A 24,137-nucleotide genomic window follows, 5' to 3' on the forward strand; every position below is an offset into this window, starting at 1 on the left:
GGTCCTTTTGTATTCTGCATATGTTCCATGAAAACACAGTATCTTCACTGTATTGTGATCAGGGAACCCAAAACTAAGGTAATTTTGCTACCAGTGTCAACCAAGGCCAAGACCACATTCTACTTCATCCAGATGGGTGCCCTACACACCAAACATTTTAACTTAGCCAGTCTTGGGTTAACTTCCTTTTACAGTCAGGCCTAGGTGGTTTTCAGATATGACTTAGTTTATGACTTAGCATAGGATTTGGAGCACAGGTAAGAGGTTCGACTATTTGCTGCAACACCCAGAATCTCTCCATCAGTGTGGTAAGTTCCTCAGGAGTTCAGGGGTCGCCTGCATCACCCATTTCTTGTTGTTTCGTTACAGAAATGCCACTCATTGATACGTTAAGTTTGGCCTGGCCCGGTAGCGCCAATTCCAACCAGTCTATCAGCCTTTAGGGTAAAATAGACCAATGCCTCCTTCTCATTGAGGTCCATATAAAACCGAAGGGTCTATTACAAGTATTGTGCCAGCTTCTCCACCCAGATTTCCAGCAGTCATTTCACCCTATTCGCCATTCTTCTGAAGGTGGTGATGTTAACTCCTGTGTCATCATCCGCTGAGCATTTCTGAAGCTGTTCTCCTACTCGGGACTTGGTTGTGGTCACTGGCATTGCAGCTGCCATATCACAATTCTAGCTGCTGTGACATCTTTACCAGCTGCCGCTTATACTATTGCGGCTTTCTCATGAGCATTTGCAGAATTTCCTACATTTTGGCTTCTTTGTGGCCTGGAAAGTGGAAATGTTGCTTATCTGAACATCCCACTTCTAACACCAATTATGATTGGTGGTGGAAACAACCGTTCTGTTCTTCTTCACAAGGGTTTTATTTTGTCATGTTGACCACAGACCCAAAACCAGTTCATGACCTCTGCAATCTAACAAAGACCAAAATGAAGGTGTATAAATCCCAGGCCGCCCCAGCACGCCCATCCGCCCGCCCATCCTGTACACAGTAGCCAATAGCCGGCTTTGTCACTTGAATCAGTGGGGGGATTTGTCATTCTGCCATGGCCGCACCCGCGCTGCGGCTGACTCGCCTCCGGTGCTCAGCCAGTGGGCAGCGGCAGGCAGCAGCATATCAGTGTGTCGAGCGGGTGCCGGCGCCCACACAAACCCCACTGTGGCTTGCTCCCCCAAGCGGCAGCTGGGGCTGCCTTACAGTAGTTACGCCACTGGTGCAGATAAAAGTAGTCATTTTATTAACCCACTGTCTATTCCTGAGTAAAAACTCTAATACATGTGACTTCCTAAATGTATCTGTTGCTACTAGTTCATCAATTATACAGGATTCATATTATCATTATATTCATTTATAATGCTAATAATACATATATTCCTTTCTCATCAGGGGATATGTCCGACGGCTCGCACATTGTATTCTGTAATTATGTAACTGGCCGATTGTAAAACGAACTCAGTGATCAGTTTACGCCACAAGTGAAGACAACAGAGTCGGATTGGTTTATTACGTAACGTTATCTAATGTTATCTCTAACCCTGGCAGTGTTACGCTGATTATATGAATAGCAAACAGAGGATAGAGACAGGTCATTGTGGTTTATTGGAACAGGTGGGTGTGTGGCGCTTCCAGGGATCTTATTGGGCACCATAAAATGTGACAAGTGTTAATAAAAAAACATATAACAATTTATTGCTCAAGGATGAAGCAGAATAATAACTGTAACAAAAAACAGAAAATACATATGTACATGCACATGATAGGTTGGGGAGGAGGTGGTGATATTATTCCTTCCTCTGATGAGGACTGAGAAACACAAGTAAAGAGAAAGTACAGTAAATGGGTCCTACTTGTTTAATCCAAGAGCCATTCATGTGAACCACCAATCGCCAATCACCACTGTGTGCCCTCCTCCGGCTCCATGCTGCTCCCCTGTCACTGCCCGCAGCCCCCACTAACCCTGCCCATCTCCATGAAGCAGAGACAGGCAGGGAATCCACTCTCCACCACTGTGCTGACGGGACAGGGGAGCATGTGAGATGCTTGTGCGTCCCCGTCAGGTGGAGCACCTCTCCGCCAGCCTGCTCCAGCTCAGGGATTCTGGCAATTCCCTGAGCTGGCTGAGAGGCGCTTCATCTGTAGGTGGTGGAATTTAGTTCCAACCCCCCCCCCCCCCCCTCACCCACACTTTAACCTGTGGGTATAAGATTTGCTTCTGATGATTATACACCTCAAAATTGGGAGAAAAGGCTTGAAGAAGCTACTAGGAAGGTACAGTCTTGGAGAAAATAGTATATTACCACTAGGGTAATTGACAGGCGCTGCATATTGTCCTTTATTAAAATCAAGCAGCAGTTATGAATGGGGTTAGTCAGTCCCCGATAGTCCATAAAAAAAAGGAAAGGTTAAATAACTGCGCTATTTGAGGAAATAATTCACCGTATAATATTCAACAATTTATTAATCAATAAAAATACATTCTTATAAAAACATAATGAACATGATTAATGTAAACATAATAAAATTATTTTACTTAAGAATGCCAATGCATGGCTGGCTGGTAGTGCAAATGTGCAAATTGCAGGTGATTTAGTAGCCCCACTAGATTCTGGGCAAGGTTTTTATGGATAGTGCACCCCACTTATCCTTTTAGTGTGTGGATCTTGTTTGTATTACTCCTTGGACACTGTGAATGAGGGGGGGAGAGAAGCAGTCAATGTCACTCACATATCTGGGATATTGCCCACTTTTCCAGATCGTTCTAGAGGTGGTCCCTGTGAAGTGGTGTGCTGTCTTCCCATCTCCTGAATGGTCCCCAGTTGGAATTAGGTGCAAATTTTTGGAGTCCCAGGTTCAGAGTAGGGTTACCTGGTTTTGTAATCCGCAGTTCACAGTATAGAATGGATGGGGGTGTCAATGCCTAAAGCGTTTCGCTGGGGGCTCCCAGCTATTTCAAAGGTCACCTTAGTCGCTCTAAGTATAAACTAGCATTAAGGAGTGTATTGAACATATTATAAATTGCTCTGGACCAAACATAAACTTCTAAGCAGCTGTAAAACCTACTGTAGGTAATTATCCCGATTATAGACACTAACCACCATTCACCTTCAACTCTACTGATAATAGTGTCGTCCACTCCATTAACTCTTTCAGGATAATCCCCATTCCGGAGATAACACTTAGAGTTCTGGGAATATTACAGTATGTACTCAGAGAGCGTATACAGTGTGTGCGTAGGATGAGGGGGGTGGAGAGTAAGGGGGGGGGGGGCTGTAGTGGGTGTACGAAAGCCTCTCTAGAATGCAGTGTGTAAGTGACTGTAATAGGAATATCGACAGGGACTGTAAAAGTGGTTCCCAGGACAATTCAGTTCTCAGAAAGGGACCAAGGTTGGGTTGTTTGTCATCAGCACGCACTACAATCCTGAGGACATGGAATGCATGTACAGTACTGCCTATTCCATTGCTTTATCTAATGCATTGCATGACTAATATGGGGCCCTGAATACTATGGGTTAAATGTACTACTATAGCAACCAATCAGATTCTACTTATTTATGTAGCTCCTTCTAGAAGATAATAGATAGAATCTCATTGGTTGCTATGGGCAACATGCCATTTTGAACAGAATCCCATCTTAGTAAGTTTCCCCCTATGTGTCTTGTTGGGCGGTACGGTTTCCCCGGTGAGTGTGGTGTATTAGGTATTGTCAGAGTATTGCCCACATCTGGTCACTGCTATACAGTAATATAGAGCTTTATCACAGCTGGATGTCTGAGTGAGGTTCCAGCAGTCTGTCCTCCATAGGATGATAGAACTACTGATCTCACCAGCCAGGACCACATACCCACTGCCCAGGATGACCTATGTATTACTATAGATGTGCAGAGAGGGGATGTCCTTAGCTCATATCTACTGTGCATTGCAGTGAGAGAGTAAAGGTGGCCAGCATTGGTGAGGTGACCATGATATGAGAATACAGGGACTGTCACGGGCAGTGCAGAGGTGAGGCAGCTGTGAGCTGGGAATACAGGGACTGTCAGGGGCAGTGCAGAGGTGAGGCAGCTGTGAGCTGGGGATACAGGGACTGTCAGGGGCAGTGCAGAGGTGAGGCATCTGTGAGCTGGGGATACAGGGAGTGTCACGGGCAGTGCAGAGGTGAGGCAGCTGTGAGCTGGGAATACAGGGACTGTCAGGGGCAGTGCAGAGGTGAGGCAGCTGTGAGCTGGGAATACAGGGACTGTCAGGGGCAGTGCAGAGGTGAGGCAGCTGTGAGCTGGGAATACAGGGAGTGTCAGGGAGAGAGCAGAGGTGAGGCAGCTGTGAGCTGGGGATACAGGGACTGTCAGGGGCAGTGCAGAGGTGAGGCAGCTGTGAGCTGGGGATACAGGGAGTGTCACGGGCAGTGCAGAGGTGAGGCAGCTGTGAGCTGGGAATACAGTGGCTGTCAGGGAGAGAGCAGAGGTGAGGCAGCTGTGAGCTGGGGATACAGGGACTGTCAGGGAGAGAGCAGAGGTGAGGCAGCTGTGAGCTGGGGATACAGGGACTGTCAGGGGCAGTGCAGAGGTGAGGCAGCTGTGAGCTGGGGATACAGGGAGTGTCAGGCAGAGAGCAGAGGTGAGGCAGCTGTGAGCTGGGAATACAGTGGCTGTCAGGGAGAAAGCAGAGGTGAGGCAGCTGTGAGCTGGGAATAAAGGCAGTGTCAGGGAGAGAGCAGAAATGAGGTTGCTGTGAGCTGGATCTACAAGGACTGTCAGGGAGAGAGCAGAGGTGAGGTAACTTTGAGCTGGGAATACAGGGAGTGTCAGGGAGAGAGCAGAGGTGAGGTGACAATTAGATGAGAATACAGGGACTGTCAGGGGCAGTGCAGAGGTGAGTTGGCTGTGAGCTGGGAATACAGGGAGTGTCGGAGAGAACAGAGGTAAAGCAGCTGTGAGCTGGGAATACGGGGAGTGTCAGGGAGAGAGCAGAGGTGAGGCAGCAGTGAGCTGGGAATACAGTGGCTGTCAGGGAGAGAGCCAAGGTGAGGCGGCTGTGAGCTGGGAATAGAGGAAGTGTCAGTGAGAGAGCAGAGGGGAGCTAGGAATACAGGGAGTGTCAGCAGGGACTGTCAGGAGAGAGCAGAGGTAAGGCAGCTGTGAGCTGGCAATACAGGGACTCTGGGAGAGAGCAGAGGTTAGGCAGCTATGGTCTGAGAATACAGGGACTGTCAGGGAGAGAGCAAAGGTGAGGAGGCGGTGAGCTGGGAAAATAGGGATTGTCAGGGAGAGAGCAGAGGTAAGGCAGCTATGAGCTGGGAATACAGGGAGTGTCAGGGAGAGCGCAGAGGTGAGGAGGCTGTGAGCTGGGGATATATAGACTGTTAGGACGAGAGCAGAGGTAAGGCACCTGTGAGCTGGGAATACAGGCAGTGTCAGGGAGAGAGCAGAGGTGAGGAATCTTTGAGCTGGGAATACAGGCAGTGTCAGGGAGACAGCAGAGGTGAGGCGGCTTTGAGCTGGGAATACAGGCAGTGTCAGGGAGAGAGCAGAGGTGAGGCATCTTTGAGCTGGGAATACAGGGACTGTCAGGGACATAGCAGAGATGAGGTGGCTATGAGCTGGGAATACAGGGGGTGTCAGGGAGAGAGCAGAGGTGAGGAGGCTGTGAGCTGGGAATACAGGGGGTGTCAGGGAGAGAGCAGAGTTGAGAAGGCTGTGAGCTGGGAATACAGGGAGTGTCAGGGAGAGAGCAGAGGTAAGGCAGCTATGAGCTGGGAATACAGGGAGTGTCAGGGAGAGCGCAGAGGTGAGGAGGCTGTGAGCTGGGGATATATAGACTGTTAGGGCGAGAGCAGAGGTAAGGCACCTGTGAGCTGGGAATACAGGCAGTGTCAGGGAGAGAGCAGAGGTGAGGAATCTTTGAGCTGGGAATACAGGCAGTGTCAGGGAGACAGCAGAGGTGAGGCGGCTTTGAGCTGGGAATACAGGGACTGTCAGGGAGATAGCAGCTGTGAGGTGGCTGTGAGCTGGGAATACAGTGGCTGTCAGGAAGAGAGCAGAGGTGAGGTGGCTGTGAGCTGGGAATACAGGGAGTGTCAGGGAGACAGCAGAGGTGAGGCGGCTTTGAGCTGGGATAATAGGGAATGTCAGGTAGCGAGCATATGTGAGGCGGCTGTGAGCTGGAAATACAGGTACTACAGTATAAGGGAGAGTACAGTGGTCTCCCGTGCTACCAGCTCGCTCTCCTCCATTCTGTCCTCAATCCTCCCACTCTACCAGATCGCTCCATTCCAGTCTGTCCTCTTGGGCCTCCCGCACTCCTAGCGCACTCCCCTGCAGCCTGTCCTTACTGGCCTCCCAACCTACCAGCTCACTCCCCTCCAGCCTGTCCTCAATGGCCTCACTCATTACCAGCTCACTCCCCTCCAGTCTGTCCTCAGCGCACCTCCCACGCTACCAGCTCACTCCCCTCCAGTCTGTCCTCAATGGCTTCCTGTGCTACCAGCTCACTGCCCTGGCTGCAGTCTGTCCTCACTTGTTTTCCACACTTCCAGCTCTCTCCCCTCCAGTCTGTCCTCACGGATCTCCTTTGCTACCATCTCGCTCCTGTCCTCACTGGCCTCCTGTGCTACCAGCTCTCTCCCCTCCAGTCTGTCCTCACTGGCCTCCTGTGCTACCAGCTCGCTCCCCTCCAGTCTGTCCTCACTGGCCTCCTGTGCTACCAGCTCTCTCCCCTTCAGTCTGTCCTCACTGGCCTCCTGTGCTACCAGCTCGCTCCCCTCCAGTCTGTCCTCACTGGCCTCCTGTGCTACCAGCTCGCTCCCCTCCAGTCTGTCCTCACTGGCCTCCTGTGCTACCAGCTCGCTCCCCTTCAGTCTGTCCTCACTGGCCTCCTGTGCTACCAGCTCTCTCCCCTCCAGTCTGTCCTCACTGGCCTCCTGTGCTACCAGCTCGCTCCCCTCCAGTCTGTCCTCACTGGCCTCCTGTGCTACCAGCTCTCTCCCCTTCAGTCTGTCCTCACTGGCCTCCTGTGCTACCAGCTCGCTCCCCTCCAGTCTGTCCTCACTGGCCTCCTGTGCTACCAGCTCGCTCCCCTCCAGTCTGTCCTCACTGGCCTCCTGTGCTACCAGCTCGCTCCCCTCCAGTCTGTCCTCACTGGCCTCCTGTGCTACCAGCTCGCTCCCCTTCAGTCTGTCCTCACTGGCCTCCTGTGCTACCAGCTCGCTCCCCTACAGTCTGTCCTCACTGGCCTCCTGTGCTACCAGCTCACTCCCCTTCAGTCTGTCCTCACTGGCCTCACTCATTACCAGCTCACTCCCCTCCAGTCTGTCCTCACTGGCCTCCCACACTACCAGCTCGCTCCCCTCCAGTCTGTCCTCACTGGTCTCCTGTGCTACCAGGTCGCTCCCCTTCAGTCTGTCCTTACTGGCCTCCCGCGCTCCCAGCTAGCTCCCCTCCAGTCTGTCCTCACTGGTCTCCTGTGCTACCAGGTCGCTCCCCTTCAATCTGTCCTCATGTCTGCAGCTAGACTTTTCTCCCTCTCCCACTGCTCCGCTTCTGCCAAGCCTCTTCAAGAAAATCTACACTGGCTCCCATTACCGTACAGAATCCTCTTCTCCTCCTCACATACAAGGTCATCTCTATCTCCACTGCTCCATACACCTCCTACCTCATTTCCCAACTAGCTCCCTCCCATCCTCTCCGGTCAGCCAATGATTGTCGCCTCTCCTCTTCCCTGGACACGGAATCCTGTGCACATCCAAGATTTTGCCTACACTGCCCCCTTTACAGGAATAAGTCCCTCCCTCCACCTTACAATGCTTCAAATGTTTACTGAAAACCCACCTGTTCATCACAGCGTTCTGCATCGAATGGAGGATTCAGTAGGACGTCAGTACAAGAATCAAACACAAACCTCTGTTTTGCTTCAATTCAACACTTTCATTAATGTTGTCAAACGCTATACATTGAGGCAGGCGCTATCCGGGGCAGCACGAGCCAAAAACACCCAATCCTGCTGCACACGGGATACAAGTAATAAACCTTTATTCCATCACACATCATTTTATTGTTATATTCCGGTGCTTATATTATGATCATTTATAGTGTGTAACAACTGGAGAATATTTTAAATCAACCCTGCGCTAATTATAAATTATGTATGCATTCTTGGTTACCTAATTAACCATATGGTATCAATGAAAAAAATTATATATTGATCTCTGAGAGGTGGATCAAGAATTTTACTATATGCAATCTATAAATAAACAGTCATTGACTGCCGACTAACTAGTTTTCAGGTGAGCAGGATTGCCAGAATTATATCTGTCCGATATACCGCTAATAGGTCAGACAGTGTAAGGAAAAGCACATCAAGATCAGTGTTTTACCTGTGTCCTGTCCAGGAAACGGAGAGTGGCTGTACGCAGGAGCTGGCTGGCAACTTTTAGCCTGGGGGGCAAGTCCAGAGCACTGGCCCATAAGTAACAGCGCATCATCGATTCCCGGAGATCCGCCCCCAGGGCCGGCGCTACCACTAGGCAAATCTAGGCATTTGCTTAGGGCGCCGGCCACTGGAGGGCGGTATTTTGCCCCCCCTTGCCGCCCGGGTACCTGTCCTGCGGCGTATATGTGCGTAAAAGCTGGCGGCGGCGGCAGCAGCGGGGGGTCCCTGCAGTCAATAAGAAATAACGAGCGCTATCCGCCGGGCTATGCGGAAGCGCTTCTGTTTTGGAAACACTGGCCGCACGCTGATTGGCTGAGATTCAGCCAATCAGCGTGCGCCGTGCGGCCAGTGTTTCCAAAACAGAAGCGCTTCCGCATAGCCCAGCGGATAGCGCTCATTACTTCTTATTGACTGCAGGGACCCCCCGCTGCCGCCGCCGCCAGCTTTACAGCGCCGCAGGACAGGTACCCGGGCGGCAGACACCGGGGCGCCCCCTAACCTCTTTTGATCCTCCTATCCTGCCTCCGTTCCCCTCCGTTCCTACTTATCCCATTGTATTTCGTTCGTCCACCCACCTATTTTTAGTCTGGTAACTCTTATGAGTAGGGTCCTCCTGCCTCACGTACTCACCCTACCTCTTTACCTCACCTGTCCTCCTGTCCTGTTCTTCCCTTCCTCTACTTCATCTTCAGTCTCCTCGACAATTTTGACACCTACTTCTGAACTGATGCTGATTTTAGTTCTACCAGCTATACCCCTATTTATACTGTATTTTTCAACACACCCTGTACGTTACCTTGTAATTTGTTTTTTTGTTTGCTATGTACGGCGCTGCGGACACTTTGCGGCGCCTTATAAATAAACGTACTACTACTACCCCGACTTGCCTGGGGCGCTCTGGTGCCTTGCACCGGCCCTGTCCGCCCCCCATGAAAAAAATTAAATATTGCCGCAAATGGGTAGCGAATAATTCAGTAAGAGGGTGTAGCTACGATGGCGATCCACGGTCAGACAAAATTTTTTAAATATTTGCTCCATCATAGATGGGGGGCTGAGGGCTGGGAAAAACCCCTGCGCCCCCTGTATAATAATAATAATAACAGGACACCACATGCTGCTCCTCCTGTATAATAGGGCACCACACGCAGCTTCCCCTGTATAATAATAATAACAGGACACCACAGGCTGCACCCCCTGTATAATAATATCAGGACACCAGAGGCTGCTCCCCCTGCATAACAGGACACCACAGACTGCCCCCCCTGCATAATACCAGGACACCACAAACTGCTCCCCCTGCAATGTACCAGGACACCACAGGCTGCTCCCCCTGTTTAATAACAGGACTGAGAGGACACCACAGGCTGCTCCCCCTGTTTAATAACAGGATTGAGAGGACACCACAGGCTGCTACCCCTGTTTAATAACAGGACTGAGAGGACACCACAGGCTGCTCCCCCTGTTTAATAACAGGACTGAGAGGAAACCACAGGCTGCTCCCCCTGTTTAATAACAGGACTGAGAGGACACCACAGGCTGGCTTCTCCCCCTGAACAGATGAGCTGCAATTACCTGGGTCTGATCTCAACGATGACCACGCCGCTGGGCGGACACCGGTGGGGCTGCAGCACTAGGGGGAAGTAATGTGGAATGCACCACACACACAGGCTGGAAGGGTAGTAGGGTGCCGTGTGACTCCGCACAGGCTGCGCTGCTTCCGGTCTTGGTGTCGGCTCTGGACCCTCTTCCCTCCTACATCCCGCCCACAGCCCCGCGCTCTGTAGCGGCTGCGGCCTCCTGTACTAGATATGTCCTCAGTGCAGGAGGCCGGCAGCCATGTTCCTGAAGCCGCGTCTGGTACTGCCAACAGGAGGACACCACCAGGCGGCCCGCAGCAATAAATGATAAAGCGGCCCGGGGGGCACATGGCACCCTGCACCAGCCCGCCACTGGCTGTACGGCCATGCACGTTTTGCAAGTGATTAACGGTGATGGGCAAATGTCCTGCTCCTCACTTTTATGGACCTCCCGTCTGTGCCAGGTCCCTGTTGCCAGGTAAATGAAAGGGTATATATCCACCACTGATCATGTTGTCTTGGAATAGCAGCGTCCAACAAGGGGAAGGTCCTTAGTCCAGCCGCTTATGCATTTCGCTCCGGTGCTGGGAGATTTTGCATGGGTGTGAAACGCATAAGAGGCTGGACTAAGGACCTCCCCCTTGTTGGACGCTGCTATTCCAGGACTGCAGGAAACGGTTGTTTACATGTATTATATTTTGTTTATTTGATATTTCTTTTTTTTTCTTTTTTATTCAATTAGAACAGGCATTCCCAACCAGGGTCCTCACGGCACACCAACAGTGCAGGTTTTGTAGATATCCAGGCTTGAGCACAGGTGACTTAATTAGTATCTGAGGGATTCTAATCTGTGCTGAAGCCTGGATATCACTAAAACCTGCACTGTTGGTGTGCCCTGAGGACCGTGGTTGGGAATGCCTGAATTAGAAGCACAAAGAAAAAAAGTTTTTTCCATGTTGTAAAAATAGATATTTTAAAACGTTTCTACAAATCCTATATAGTGTCGTCTTATTCTCTATGCATCTATGGTCCGGTCCTTTACATGTTGATCTCTTAACCCCTCTTACCTTCTTCTAATTTGATTGTTTTTAACTAATAGGATTTTTATACAGCGCTATTCTTGTTTCATACCAACTCCTTACTTGAAAACATTTCAAGTAACGAGTTAGTTGTATCTTTATTGATATAGCTTGTATTTCTATAATACTTCCCCAGGTTTCAAAAAGATCTTTCACCCTCTTTTCTTTTTGCAGCGTTGCCTCCACCCATTCCATCAGGAATATATAAAATAACTTATTTCTTTTTTGGTACTTGTTTCCTAGCACGGCCACAATCGCGGGCATCGTGTGTCATTTTTAGTGGTATACGACGCGACCGACACGATGCCCCCGATTTTCCCATTGAAATGCATTGAAAATAGTCAAAATCGCGTCGGTCGCGTCGTATGCGGCTAAAAAAGCCTTAAATGGTCCAGACGCGATGCCCACGATTTCCCCATAGGAAACAATGTTAAATGGCTCAATGTACCCGCGATGCCCCCGATTTCTCATAGGGAACAATGTTAAATACCTCAATTTCACCAAATCATCATAGGGAAAGCCCCAAAAACACACCCAGAACAGTGAAATGTCCCCCCAAAAGTACTTTACGCCACCCCACGATCAACGCGAACCCGAAGCGTGGCGAGCGCAGCGAGCCCGCGAGGGGCGGCGGTACGCGTCCTCCGATCTTTTCATACCCCCACTATCCACGTCGGCGTGGAGTTGAGAATAGAATAGTGTGGCGAGCGTAGCGAGCCACCGAGCCCGAAGCGTGGCGAGCGCAGCGAGCCCCGCGAGGGGACGCGGATACCTTCACAGGTAAACGCGTCCCTTCGCGGGCTTCACAGGTATCTGCGCTCGCCACGCTTCGGGCTCGGTGGCTCGCTGCGCTCGCCACACTATTCTATTCTCAACTCCACGCCGACATGGATAGTGGGGGTATGAAAAGGTCGGAGGACGCGTACCGCCTGCGCTCGCCACGCTTCGGGTTCGCGTTGATCGTGGGGTGGCGTAAAATACTTTTGGGGGGACATTTCACTGTTCAGGGGTGTTTTGGGGGGTTTATGGCCCATTTAACATTGTTCCCTATGATGATTTGGGTAAATTGACCCATTTAACATTGTTTCCTATGGGAAATCGGGGGCATCGCGGCTAAATTGAGGAATTTAACATTGTTCCCTATGGGGAAATCGCGGGCATCGCGTCACGACCATCGCACCCGATTTTTTAGTGCTTGCGATGGCCGCGATGGCCGCGATGCCCCCGATTTTTCCTCACGATGCCCACGATCATGATCGTTGTGGCCGTGCTAGGAAACAAGTACCTCTTTTTTTTCTAGCCGCAGCTTATATTGCCAGTAACAGTTTTTTGTGCTTTTCGCAATCTTTACCTCCTTCCCAATTATCCCAAAGATTGCCCATTCTGGGGTCAGTGGGAAAGTGTTGGCTAGTAATTTAATGTTAAATTGCCATACTTCCACCCAGAACTTTTTGATGAAAAATATTATGGAACATTTCTTTATACATTATTGCTGAGATGGATCTGACTGAATCTTCATGGGTTTTAGGAGTTTTTCCATCGTTAGGTGGGAAGTTATCCCTCCATTTTATTGTGCCCGTTTCTATCTTATCATACTCTAATGGTTGATGTAAAAATGTATAATGAATTGATATAATTTTCTTATATGGTGTCTTATATGGTTATATATCTCTTATTGTTAAATGTTGAAGTACCCGACTTGTGTAGTGTTGGGCCTGGAGGTATGTAACATTGTGGGTGGTAAAGCACCATACCTCCCTACCACCTGGGCATATGTAAGGGTTCTACTTGTGCTCCTGTCTATAAGATGTTCTACTCCACTTATTTCTTGATGTTTCCACTTCTTAAAGGGGAGCCCTACTTTACCCTCTTAAAATTCAGGGTTGTGTACATATGTTAGGAATTGTGATTTATATGGATTTAGTTGAAGTATTTTCCTTAATATAAACAATAATCTTCTAGTCGACACGAGTAATGGATTGTTTATTACGTCCATCTCTAATTTTGCTTTTTCTAAATGTAAAAAGTTACTCAGATGTATGTCCGCCAATAGCTCTTGCACCAAAGATGTGTTCGTATAGATTTCAGTCTGTAACCAATCTCTAAGATGTCTTAGTACAGACGATGTTACATGAGGGAAATGGAAACCTCCATTATTTATCTTTTGTTGCATCTTAATTAGACTAATTCTTGTTTTCTTATCTTTCCAGATAAAGTCGCAAAAGAGGTTGTTTATTTCAGATGTTTTTCTGCGACAACAAGAGGGGTCGATTTTGAAGGGGATATAACAGTCTTGGTAGTGATATCATTCATAACAGACTAAGTAACGCATTTATCATTAATGTGCATTTAGTCTCAAGGGCCATTGCTGTTGATTTTTCAAAATTCACCCCGAAACCTGATTGACTACCTATTTATTTATTTATTTTTTCACAAGAGGTTTAGGGATTCCTCTGGATTTGCCACATACAGGAGTAGGCTGTCTGCAATGGCTGATATTTTAATGGTTTGGGCTCCTACCATAATGTCCTTTACCATTGGCCAAGCTTGTATGATATGTAACATTGGGACCAGTATTAAATTGAAGAGGAGTGGGGAGAGGGGACACCTCTGCCGAGTTCCCCTCAACATCTAAAGATCTTGATAAAGGTCATTCTGACCGAAACGCGTAGATCCTGTCAGAGGAGAGTGAACAGCCACACTTTCGGATGTATGTATTGTTTTTATTCAAGTTTTATATTTTGTCTTCTTTTGTTTTTGGACTTTTTTTGGACTTTTTTCTTTTTTTTTTTGGAATTCTTTGTCCCTATGTTATTTATGGGATTTTTGTAAAAACTTTTTGTATGGATTAAAAACTCTGGTAGAAAACCATTTTATCAAAAATTGGTCCCCTGGCCTTTTTTGGTGGAAATGATCCAATAGAATTTAAAAAGAAAACGTTACGGGCTTTCTGCCCCTTACTAAAAGGGGTGAGTAAGGTACGCCCTCCTGAAGTTGGGCTTCAAGCATTTGGGCTTATATACATCTAAACCATTGCACTGAGACATATATTTTTTATATTTTATATCTGCTGGGGATTGGAGTTGTCAGAATCCGGTGAGATACTCCTTGAGATCACTCACTCACATTCAAGGAGATAAAGATAAAGAAACCTTGATAGGTTTGAAAATCACAGTTCACATCGTGAGTAGGGGTACGCCCGCTTCTTTTGAACACTAAAGAAACCTTAATATATGTTCCCCCACTATTTCAGATGTAAGTGAGGTATGCTGTCAAAACACACCATTTTTGTCTAGCTACCCACTTTCTTTATCATATAAGGTTACATCACAGTTTTAGACACCGCTTTTTCCTCTTTTTTTTGGAACACGTGCAAGTCCATCGTGCCACCTTCCCATAAGTGGAAAAACCTTCATCGATGTTTAGAAGTTGATTCCTCTGAGGCTATACCAAAAGAAACCTTGATAAGAGGAGTACCATCACAATTCAACGTGAGTTTTGGTACGCCCCGCGGAATCAAAATCGTCTTGCATATTAATGACAGAGTTACAGGTGAGTATTTTACGACAAATTTAGTGAATTGGAAACTTCCAATTGCCTAATTAGTCATTAAAGGTTGTCCAGAGGGTTGCAGAGCAAGTGCTGACAATTTTTTTCTTAAAATATGAATTTTAGGTTCACAAAAAAACCCTGAATATCAATGATTTTGGTAAACTCACACCTAATTAAATATGCCTCAAGTGTGTGTGTGTGTGTGTGTGTGTGTGTGTGTGTGTGTGTATGTATATATATATATATATATATATATATATACACACGTGTATATGTATGTTTGAAAGCCACTCCCCTAACATTAGATTCATGCCCGTTTTTGCATTACCTTTCCCTGTGAAAAGCTGGGCCACTTGCTTGTGCCTGTCCCCCAGGCTGAAAGTTGCCAGCCAGCCCCTGAGTATGGTATGTGCAGAGTTAAATGATGGATATGATAAATGGTCTTTGTGGATTGTGCGGAATATCTTTAATAGAATTGGGACCATTTCCTTTTGTAGGGTTCTAGAATATTCTATTGTTAACCCGTCGGGTCCTGGTTCTTTTCCTAACGCCATTTTAGCTATAGTTGGTATTATTTCTTCTTCGTTAATTTCAGCCTCTAACGGCTCTTTCTGATTTTGCGTTAATTTTGTATTTCTTTAAGTATTTTGTATATTTTATGTTGGTCAGCGTGTTGCGCTTTATATATATATATCTTCAACGTATTTTTCAAATGTGTTTAGTATCTCTAAGGGTTTTGTTAAAGTTGTCCCTGTGTTATCTCCCTTTACCACCAATATGTGATTGTTACTTTTTGCCGGTTTGGACATATTTGCCAATAGGGCCCCCGTTTTATTACCCCATCTAAAAAAGTGATTTCTGTGTTGAGTTTTGCCTTGATATTTATTTTGAGGAAAATTATTTTCCTATATTTTATAAAGTAAATGACCAGTCTGTGGGTAGATTCTCCATCACACATAAGGAGAGTCGCTCAGGGCCAGATGTATCAAGCTTTAAACAAATATAAAGTGGAGAGTGATAAACACAAACAGCTCCTAATGGTCATGTTACAGGCTGGGTTTGAAAAATGCCAGTAATGAGCTGATGGGCTGATTGTTTATCACTATCACTTTTTAAAGCTTAATATATCTGACCTGAGAGATCTCTAGCAAAAGAGACCAAACCAAAGGCCACCATTCCCTTAGGGAGGAGGAAGAGGTCATGAAATGTTCTGAAAAAACATATCCAAAATACGACCGTATCTCACACAAGACACTACTAAATCTCTTATCCATGCACTCATTATATCCCGCATTGATTATTGCAATAGTCTCCTAACTGGTCTCCCCAAGAACAGACTCTCACCACTGCAATCCATTCTAATGCTGCTGCTAGGCTGATCTTCCTTGCAAGACGCTCATCGTCTGCTGATCCGCTCTGCCAGTCCCTCCATTGGTTGCCTGTATCTTACCGTATTCAATATAAAACACTTCTACTCGCATATAAAGCTATTACCCATACTGCACCAGCATATATCTCTGCACTTATCACACAATATCTCCCATCTCGACCACTCCGCTCTGCACAAGATCTGCGTCTCTCATCTGCACGGATCACCAGCTCCCATTCACTATTACAGGACTTTCATCAGGCTGCTCCCATCCTATGGAATGCCCTTCCACGCACAATAAGACTCTCCACTAGCCTCCAAACGTTCAAGTGTTCTCTGAAAACTCACCTCTTCAGGCAAGCCTATCATATTTATATACCACACGCACATAACCCTCTGCGGCACTTATGTATTATATAACTTCCCTTCTGGACTTGTAACGTGGTGGGACTGCAATGCTATTACTGGTGCCTGTCCTGGTGTTTCCCCCCTATATCCCTATAGATTGTAAGCTTGCAGCAGGGCCCTCCTACCTCCAAGTCTGTCTGTTACCCAGTTTGTTTTATCTCTGTCTACTACTGTAAAGCACAACGGAATCTATTGCGCTATATAAGACACTAACGGAATCTGCTGCGCTATATAAGACACTGTAACGGAATCTGCTGCGCTATATAAAACACTGTAACGGAATCTGCTGTGCTATATAAGATGCTGTAACGCAATCTGCTGCGCCATATAGGACACTGTAACGGAATCTGCTGCGCTATATAAGACGCTGTAACAGAATCTGCTGCGCTATATAAGACACTGTAACGGAATATTCTGCGTTATATAAGACACTGTAACGGAATCTGCTGCAATATATAAGACGCTGTAATGGAATCTGCTGCGCTACATAAGACACTGTAACGGAATCTGCTGCGCTATATAAGGCACTGTAACGGAATCTGCTGCGCTATATAAGACGCTGTAAGGGAATCTGCTGCGCTATATAAGACACTGTAACGGAATCTGCTGCGCTATATAAGACACTGTAATGGAATCTGCTGCGCTATATAAGACACTGTAACGGAATCTGCTGCGCTATATAAGACACTGTAACGGAATCTGCTGCGCTATATAAGACGCTGTAACAGAATCTGCTGCGCTATATAAGACACTGTAACGGAATATTCTGCGTTATATAAGACACTGTAACGGAATCTGCTGCAATATGTAAGACACTGTAACGGAATCTGCTGCGCTATATAAGACTCTGTAACGGAATCTGCTGCGCTATATAAGACACTGTAACGGAATCTGCTGCGCTATATAAGACACTGTAACGGAATCTGCTGTGCTATGTAAGACACTGTAACGGAATCTATATAAGATGCTGTAACGGAATCTGCTGCGCTATATAAGACGCTGTAACGGAATCTGCTGCGCTATATAAGACACTGTCACGGAATCTGCTTCGCTATATAAGACACTGTAACGGAATCTGCTGCGCTATATAAGACGCTGTAAAGGAATCTGCTGCACTATATAAGACGCTGTAACGGAATCTACAGCGCTATATAAGACACTAACGGAATCTGCTGCGCTATATAAGACACTGTAACGGAATCTGCTGCACTATATAAGACCCTGTAACGGAATCTGCTGCGCTATATAAGACACTAACGGAATCTGCTGCGCTATATAAGACGCTGTAACGGAATCTGCTGCACTATATAAGACGCTGTAACGGAATCTGCTGCGCCATATAAGACGCTGTAACGGAATCTGCTGCGCTATATAAGACACTGTAAATAAATAAATAATAAATGCTTTCCCAACAGTAGGAATGTAATATTCAGTATCAGCGTTGGTGCTCAGAGGGAAACATGTCACCAGCAGAGGGCAGCACTGAGTAGAAGTGCACACTGTAGGATTGTTAGATCTCGGCAGCAGAGAGTAAGGACTGACTGCGGCACAGTCTGACAATGAAGGTTACTTAGATCTGACTGCACGGCTGTCAGTGTGCGTATGTGATTGGGGGTGGTAAGCAGATGTTTCCTGGAAGTGCCCAGGCATTTTGTGACGTCAGCTCCGCCCCCGATCAGCCTTTTTCTATCGCAGCCGCCAAGTCCTGGGCTACACACAGACTGCGCACACTGCGAATCATTCCATTGTGCGCGGCTTGTGAATAGATAGGCAGCTAATCACCATTCCAGCTCATTTTCACAAGCAAACAATATAGCAGAGTGGCGATCAGGGCTGAATAACCCCAATGTCCGCAGAGCAGGATATCACAGTACATAATCCACCCAGCACACCTGAATGTGTCTCACACAGGGAGCATGTCACGGCCGGTCAGAGCCTAATTAATGGGGATCTCGGGGGGTCAATACCACTGGGCCCCACCTATCTGAAAGGGCCCACCTAGGCTCCAGCTACTACAGATTGGATGGGTCCTTAGTGATTTGATCACCATCACAGCCGCCAGCACTGCAGAAGCAGCATGAGGCCGGGACACAGCTGCGTGGGAGAAAGAGCAGGACTCAGAGGTGTATTTCCCTCCTTCTTCTGCCCACTACAGCTCCCGCCTGCTACCTGTCCGGCAACATGGCTGCCTAATGCCACTGTGTGCTGCCTGCCTGGCCCCATGGCTGCCTAATGCCACTGTGTGCTGCCTGCCCGGCCCCATGGCTGCCTAATACCACTGTGTGCTGCCTGCCCGGCCCCATGGCTGCCTAATGCCACTGTGTGCTGCTTGCCCGGCCCCATGGCTGCCTAATGCCACTGTGTGCTGCCTGCCCGGCCCCATGGCTGCCTAATGCCACTGTCACTTTGTGCTGCCTGCCCGGCCCCATGGCTGCCTGATGCCACTGTGTGCTGCCTGCCCGGCCCCATGGCTGCCTAATGCCACTGTCACTTTGTGCTGCCTGCCCGGCCCCATGGCTGCCTAATGCCACTGTGTGCTGCCTGCCCGGCCGCATGGCTGCCTAATGCCACTGTGTGCTGCCTGCCCGGCCCCATGGCTGCCTAATGCCACTGTGTGCTGCCTGCCCGGCCCCATGGCTGCCTAATGCCACTGTGTGCTGCCTGCCCGGCCCCATGGCTGCCTGATGCCACTGTGTACTGCCTGCCCGGCCCCATGGCTGCCTAATGCCACTGTGTGCTGCCTGCCCGGCCCCATGGCTGCCTAATGCCACTGTGTGCTGCCTGCCCGGCACCATGGCTGCCTAATGCCACTGTGTGCTGCCTGCCCGTCCCCATTGCTGCCTAATGCCACTGTGTGCTGCCTGCCCGGCTCCGTGGCTGCCTAATGCCACTGTGTGCTGCCTGCCCGGCCCCATGGCTTCCTAATGCCACTGTGTGCTGCCCAACTGGCCTGTGGCTGCCTAATGCCACTGTGTGCTGCCTGCCCGGCCCCATGGCTGCCTAATGCCACTGTGTGCTGCTTGCCCGGCCCCATGGCTGCCTAATGCCACTGTGTGCTGCCTGCCCGGCCCCATGGCTGCCTAATGCCACTGTCACTTTGTGCTGCCTGCCCGGCCCCATGGCTGCCTGATGCCACTGTGTGCTGCCTGCCCGGCCCCATGGCTGCCTAATGCCACTGTGTGCTGCCTGCCCGGCCCCATGGCTGCCTGATGCCACTGTGTGCTGCCTGTCCGGCCCCATGGCTGCCTAATGCCACTGTGTGCTGCCTGCCCGGCCCCATGGCTGCCTAATGCCACTGTGTGCTGCCTGCCCGGCACCATGGCTGCCTAATGCCACTGTGTGCTGCCTGCCCGTCCCCATGGCTGCCTAATGCCACTGTGTGCTGCCTGCCCGGCTCCGTGGCTGCCTAATGCCACTGTGTGCTGCCTGCCCGGCCCCATGGCTTCCTAATGCCACTGTGTGCTGCCCACCTGGCCTGTGGCTGCCTAATGCCACTGTGTGCTGCCTGCCCGGCCCCATGGCTGCCTAATGCCACTGTGTGCTGCTTGCCCGGCCCCATGGCTGCCTAATGCCACTGTGTGCTGCCTGCCCGGCCCCATGGCTGCCTAATGCCACTGTCACTTTGTGCTGCCTGCCCGGCCCCATGGCTGCCTGATGCCACTGTGTGCTGCCTGCCCAGCCCCATGGCTGCCTAATGCCACTGTCACTTTGTGCTGCCTGCCCGGCCCCATGGCTGCCTGATGCCACTGTGTGCTGCCTGCCCGGCCCCATGGCTGCCTAATGCCACTGTGTGCTGCCTGCCCGGCCCCATGGCTGCCTAATGCCACTGTGTGCTGCCTGCCCGGCCCCATGGCTGCCTAATGCCACTGTGTGCTGCCTGCCCGGCCCCATGGCTGCCTGATGCCACTGTGTGCTGCCTGCCCGGCCCCATGGCTGCCTAATGCCACTGTGTGCTGCCTGCCCGGCACCATGGCTGCCTAATGCCACTGTGTGCTGCCTGCCCGGCCCTATGGCTGCCTAATGCCACTGTGTGCTGCCTGCCTGGCCCCATGGCTGCCTAATGCCACTGTTTGCTGCCTGCCCGGCCACATGGCTGCCTAATGCCACTGTGTGCTGCCTGCCCGGCCCCATGGCTGCCTAATGCCACTGTGTGCTGCCTGCCCGGCCCCATGGCTGCCTAATGCCACTGTGTGCTGCCTGCCCGACCCCATGGCTGCCTAATGCTCCTGTCACTTTGTGCTGCTCGGCCCCATGGCTGCCTAATGCCACTGTGTGCTGCCTGCCCGGCCCCATGGGTGCCTAATGCTCCTGTCACTTTGTGCTGCCTGCCCGGCCCCATGGCTGCCTAATGCCACTGTGTGCTGCCTGCCCGGCCCCATGGCTGCCTAATGCCACTGTGTGCTGCCTGCCCGGGCCCCATGGCTGCCTAATGCCACTGTGTGCTGCCTGCCCGGCCCCATGGCTGCCTAATGCCACTGTGTGCTGCCCACCTGGCCCGTGGCTGCCTAATGCTTCTGTCACTTTGTGCTGCCCGCCTGGCCCCCCAGCTGCCTGATGCCACCGTGTCCTGCCACCCAGCCTCGCAGTTGTCTGATGCTCCTGTCACTGTGTGCTGCCCACCTGGCCCCCGAGCTGCCAGATGCCACTGTGTCCTGCCACCCAGCCTCGCAGTTGTCTGATGCTCCTGTCACTGTGTGCTGCCCACCTGGCCCCCGAGCTGCCAGATGCCTACTCTCTGCACCCCGCACACAGGTTAAGAGAGTTCAGTGTGTTTTGGGAGCATTATTTTAAAGGCTTTTTAGGTAAGAATAGGTGCAAGATTGATGAGGGGGACAGGGAGGTACAGGGGGAAGGGGGTGTAAAGATGGAGGGTGACAGATAAGTGCAGGGGTGATGGGGATACAAAGAGGCATCGGGGAGACGAAGGTGCAGGGGGTGAAGGAGGTACAGAAATGTGCAATGGTGGTGTGGGGACAGCGGGGAAAGGGTGCAGGGGTGATGGGGATTAAGAGGTGCAGGGCAGGAGGGAGTGAGATGTGCAGGAGTGACAAGGGGATGGAGAGGTGCAGAGGTGACGGCGAACAGAGAGGTGCAGGGGTGACAGAGGTGCAGTGGGTGAAGGAGGGACAGAGATGTGCAAGGGTGCAGGGGTAATGGAGATTAAGAGGTGCAGGAGGGAGTGAGATGTGCATGAATGACAAGGGGATGGAGATGTGCAGGGGTGACAGAGGTGCAGGGGTGACGGAAAGGGGCAGAGGGGACAAAGATGTACAAGGGCGATGGGGGAACAGAGAGGGGTGGTGGGGGGATAGAGAGGTGCAATTGGGAAGGAAAGGTGCAGGAATAACAGGAGGTGAAGAGGAGATAGAGACATAAAGGAAAGGACTTCTAAATTGTGACTTTGGCCACTGTGTGTATGTACAGTATATATATATATATATATATATATATATATATATATATATATATATATCTGTGGATAAATTGGTGGGCTAAACAAAAGCACATAATATCAGTACTGGGTCAAAGGATTGACGGAGATTTTCTGTAACGCACCCCGTGTGGAGACGAAACGCGTCGGGCTTATGTGTACATCATTTGTATAAGAACAATCCTCAGACAAGAAAATTGAAAAGTATTGTTTTAATGCCTCATTTTTAATAAATGTTTTTTATTTGAAAACCTTGTCTATGGATGTTTAGAAAATATTGAAAAAGTGGGGAAAGATAACTAAATACTGTGGATAGATAGGGCACTATATAACACTTTTGTGGAGATATATATATATATATTATACATACTGTATGTACTGTACCTACAGTACAGTAAGTACCATACAGGTATAAGATGAAAAGGTTCTTGTTTCCTAGCAGGGCGCCCAGATTTCCTTCGTACGCTAACATAGTGAAATCGCATCACATGGGCCATTTTAGTGCCGTGCGATGTGATGTGATGCAAATTTTTAATGTAATTTATTCACTGCTGTGTTGGCCCTGGGAGATCGCATCGCACCTCCCGCAAAATCACTTGTGATCTCATGCGATTTTATAGGGTGTGATGCCATGCCATTATCTATACAGTTGTATGACATACAATGAGGTTTTAATGACCCCCCACTACCCACACCACTCCGAAGCATGGTGAGCACATTGAGCCCTGCGAGGGGCGGCAGAACGCGTCCTCCTGACCTTTTCATACCCCCACTATCCACAACGTGATGAGCACGTGACCGAGTCCATTGCCCGGCAACAACACGGATGCAACCAGGAACACTGGCGGGGATCTCGTTGTTTGTGTCACCGATACCGGCAATCGGTGCATGATGGCGGGGTCCCTACCCTACAAGTCTGTGACATCACATACATTTGCATTATTGTTGCGAGGCTCAGCAGGGGTCACCTGAGGAACATAAGAGTTAGCTAGTGCCATTGTATCATTACCAACATCACATTAATTTACATAGGCAGTGTGCATCTTTCCAAGATCAGTCCCCAAAAGCACACTGGCAGGTAGATTGTCCAGCACCCCAACATCACGGATGCCTCTTCCAACCCCCCAATCAAGGTATACCCTAGCCATAGGAACATCAGGGTAGACACCAACCACCCCCCGTACAGCAATAGTCTTTCCTGGGATGATGTTCTCTGGGCCCACCAATGCTGAATCTATGAGTGTCAGATCTGCACCCAAGTCTAATAGCCCAAGCGCCACCTTTTGTCCTACCTGGACTGGTTGTAGATTGTCACAGGGTCTCTCCTGGGGTCCTCCTACACACAGGATGGTGGGCACAAGTTTCAAGGCTGGGCCCCCCATAGGAGATTTCTTCTTGGGGCAATGGAAACTAATGTGCCCCACTTCATTGCAATGAAAACACCTGTGGCCAGTTGCCAAAACAGGTTCTCCCCCCACCCCCAACAAATGCAGCAGCTGCAAGAGGAATGTGGGGGTGATTCTCTGGATCTCCGATCTCTCCAGATGACTTGCCAGGGCATACCGTAGGTCTTTGCCACAGAATCCCTGGTATAGGTGTATTGGCATGGCAGCCTTTTCCACTGGTTCACGATTCTGGTCCAGGACCCAATCTTTAACTTCTGCTGGGCAGATTGCAATGAACTGCTCCTGCAGAATGAGGTCCTTCAGTTTATAATAGTCCTTCCTTCACTTGTAAGCCATCAACCAACTGATGCAACAGCCCCACATAGGTATCAGAGGGACTGCCCTTTGAGTCTGTGAACTTCTGTGGGTAAGCCTCAGGGGTGAACCCCTCACTCGGCTTTGCGCTTTGCAGCCTCAGCATCTCGTTTGGCCCTGCAGCCTCTTGCTAGGCTTAGCGCTCTGCAGCTTTTTGTCATCAGTTGCTTGGTAATGCTGCATAAGTTATAAAGCAGTTGCTGGGTCCACAGCCTTAATTTGCCTGACAGCAGTTTGAAGGTAACTCTGCAGTGTAGACTCACTGGGCCTAGCAGATGTATCTGACCCTGGCGGAGCTTCTGTTGTATTGTCCAGTGCTGACTGAGCCCCTGGAGTAGGATTGTCCATGGGCTGGCTTCTTCCAGCAGTTAGAGCCCGATCAGCATCCACGAGTGCCCAAATCAAATGTTCTGTACTCTGGCCAGACCAAGGGATTTTCCTCTGCATACACACAACTGCCAGGTTATCTCATTTCATCATCTGCTCGTGAGACATCCTGAGTTTCACAAATAAAAAGATAGGAAAG

The 24,137-nt window shown here is 49.5% G+C and overlaps 1 protein-coding gene across 2 annotated transcripts in view; it reads right to left on the reverse strand.

Annotated features, from left to right (window-relative positions):
* The window catches only part of LOC146005654 (alanine aminotransferase 2-like), a 70,331-nt gene extending 46,439 nt beyond the window's left edge, over nucleotides 1-23,892 (reverse strand). Inside the window, exon 1 of one of the 2 annotated variants that reach the window (XM_083145054.1) lies at nucleotides 23,144-23,892. The gene's annotated coding sequence lies outside the window, so the exon portion shown is untranslated. Of the gene's footprint in view, nucleotides 1-7,588; nucleotides 7,624-23,143 lie in introns of those variants that run through there. The other variant, XM_083145053.1, reaches the window with a different exon arrangement.
* Nucleotides 23,893-24,137: the final 245 nt, after the last annotated feature.

The sequence above is a fragment of the Crinia signifera genome, chromosome 5 (assembly GCF_055691185.1).
Source record: "Crinia signifera chromosome 5, ASM5569118v1, whole genome shotgun sequence".
In the NCBI taxonomy this organism is placed as follows: Eukaryota; Metazoa; Chordata; class Amphibia; order Anura; family Myobatrachidae; genus Crinia; species Crinia signifera.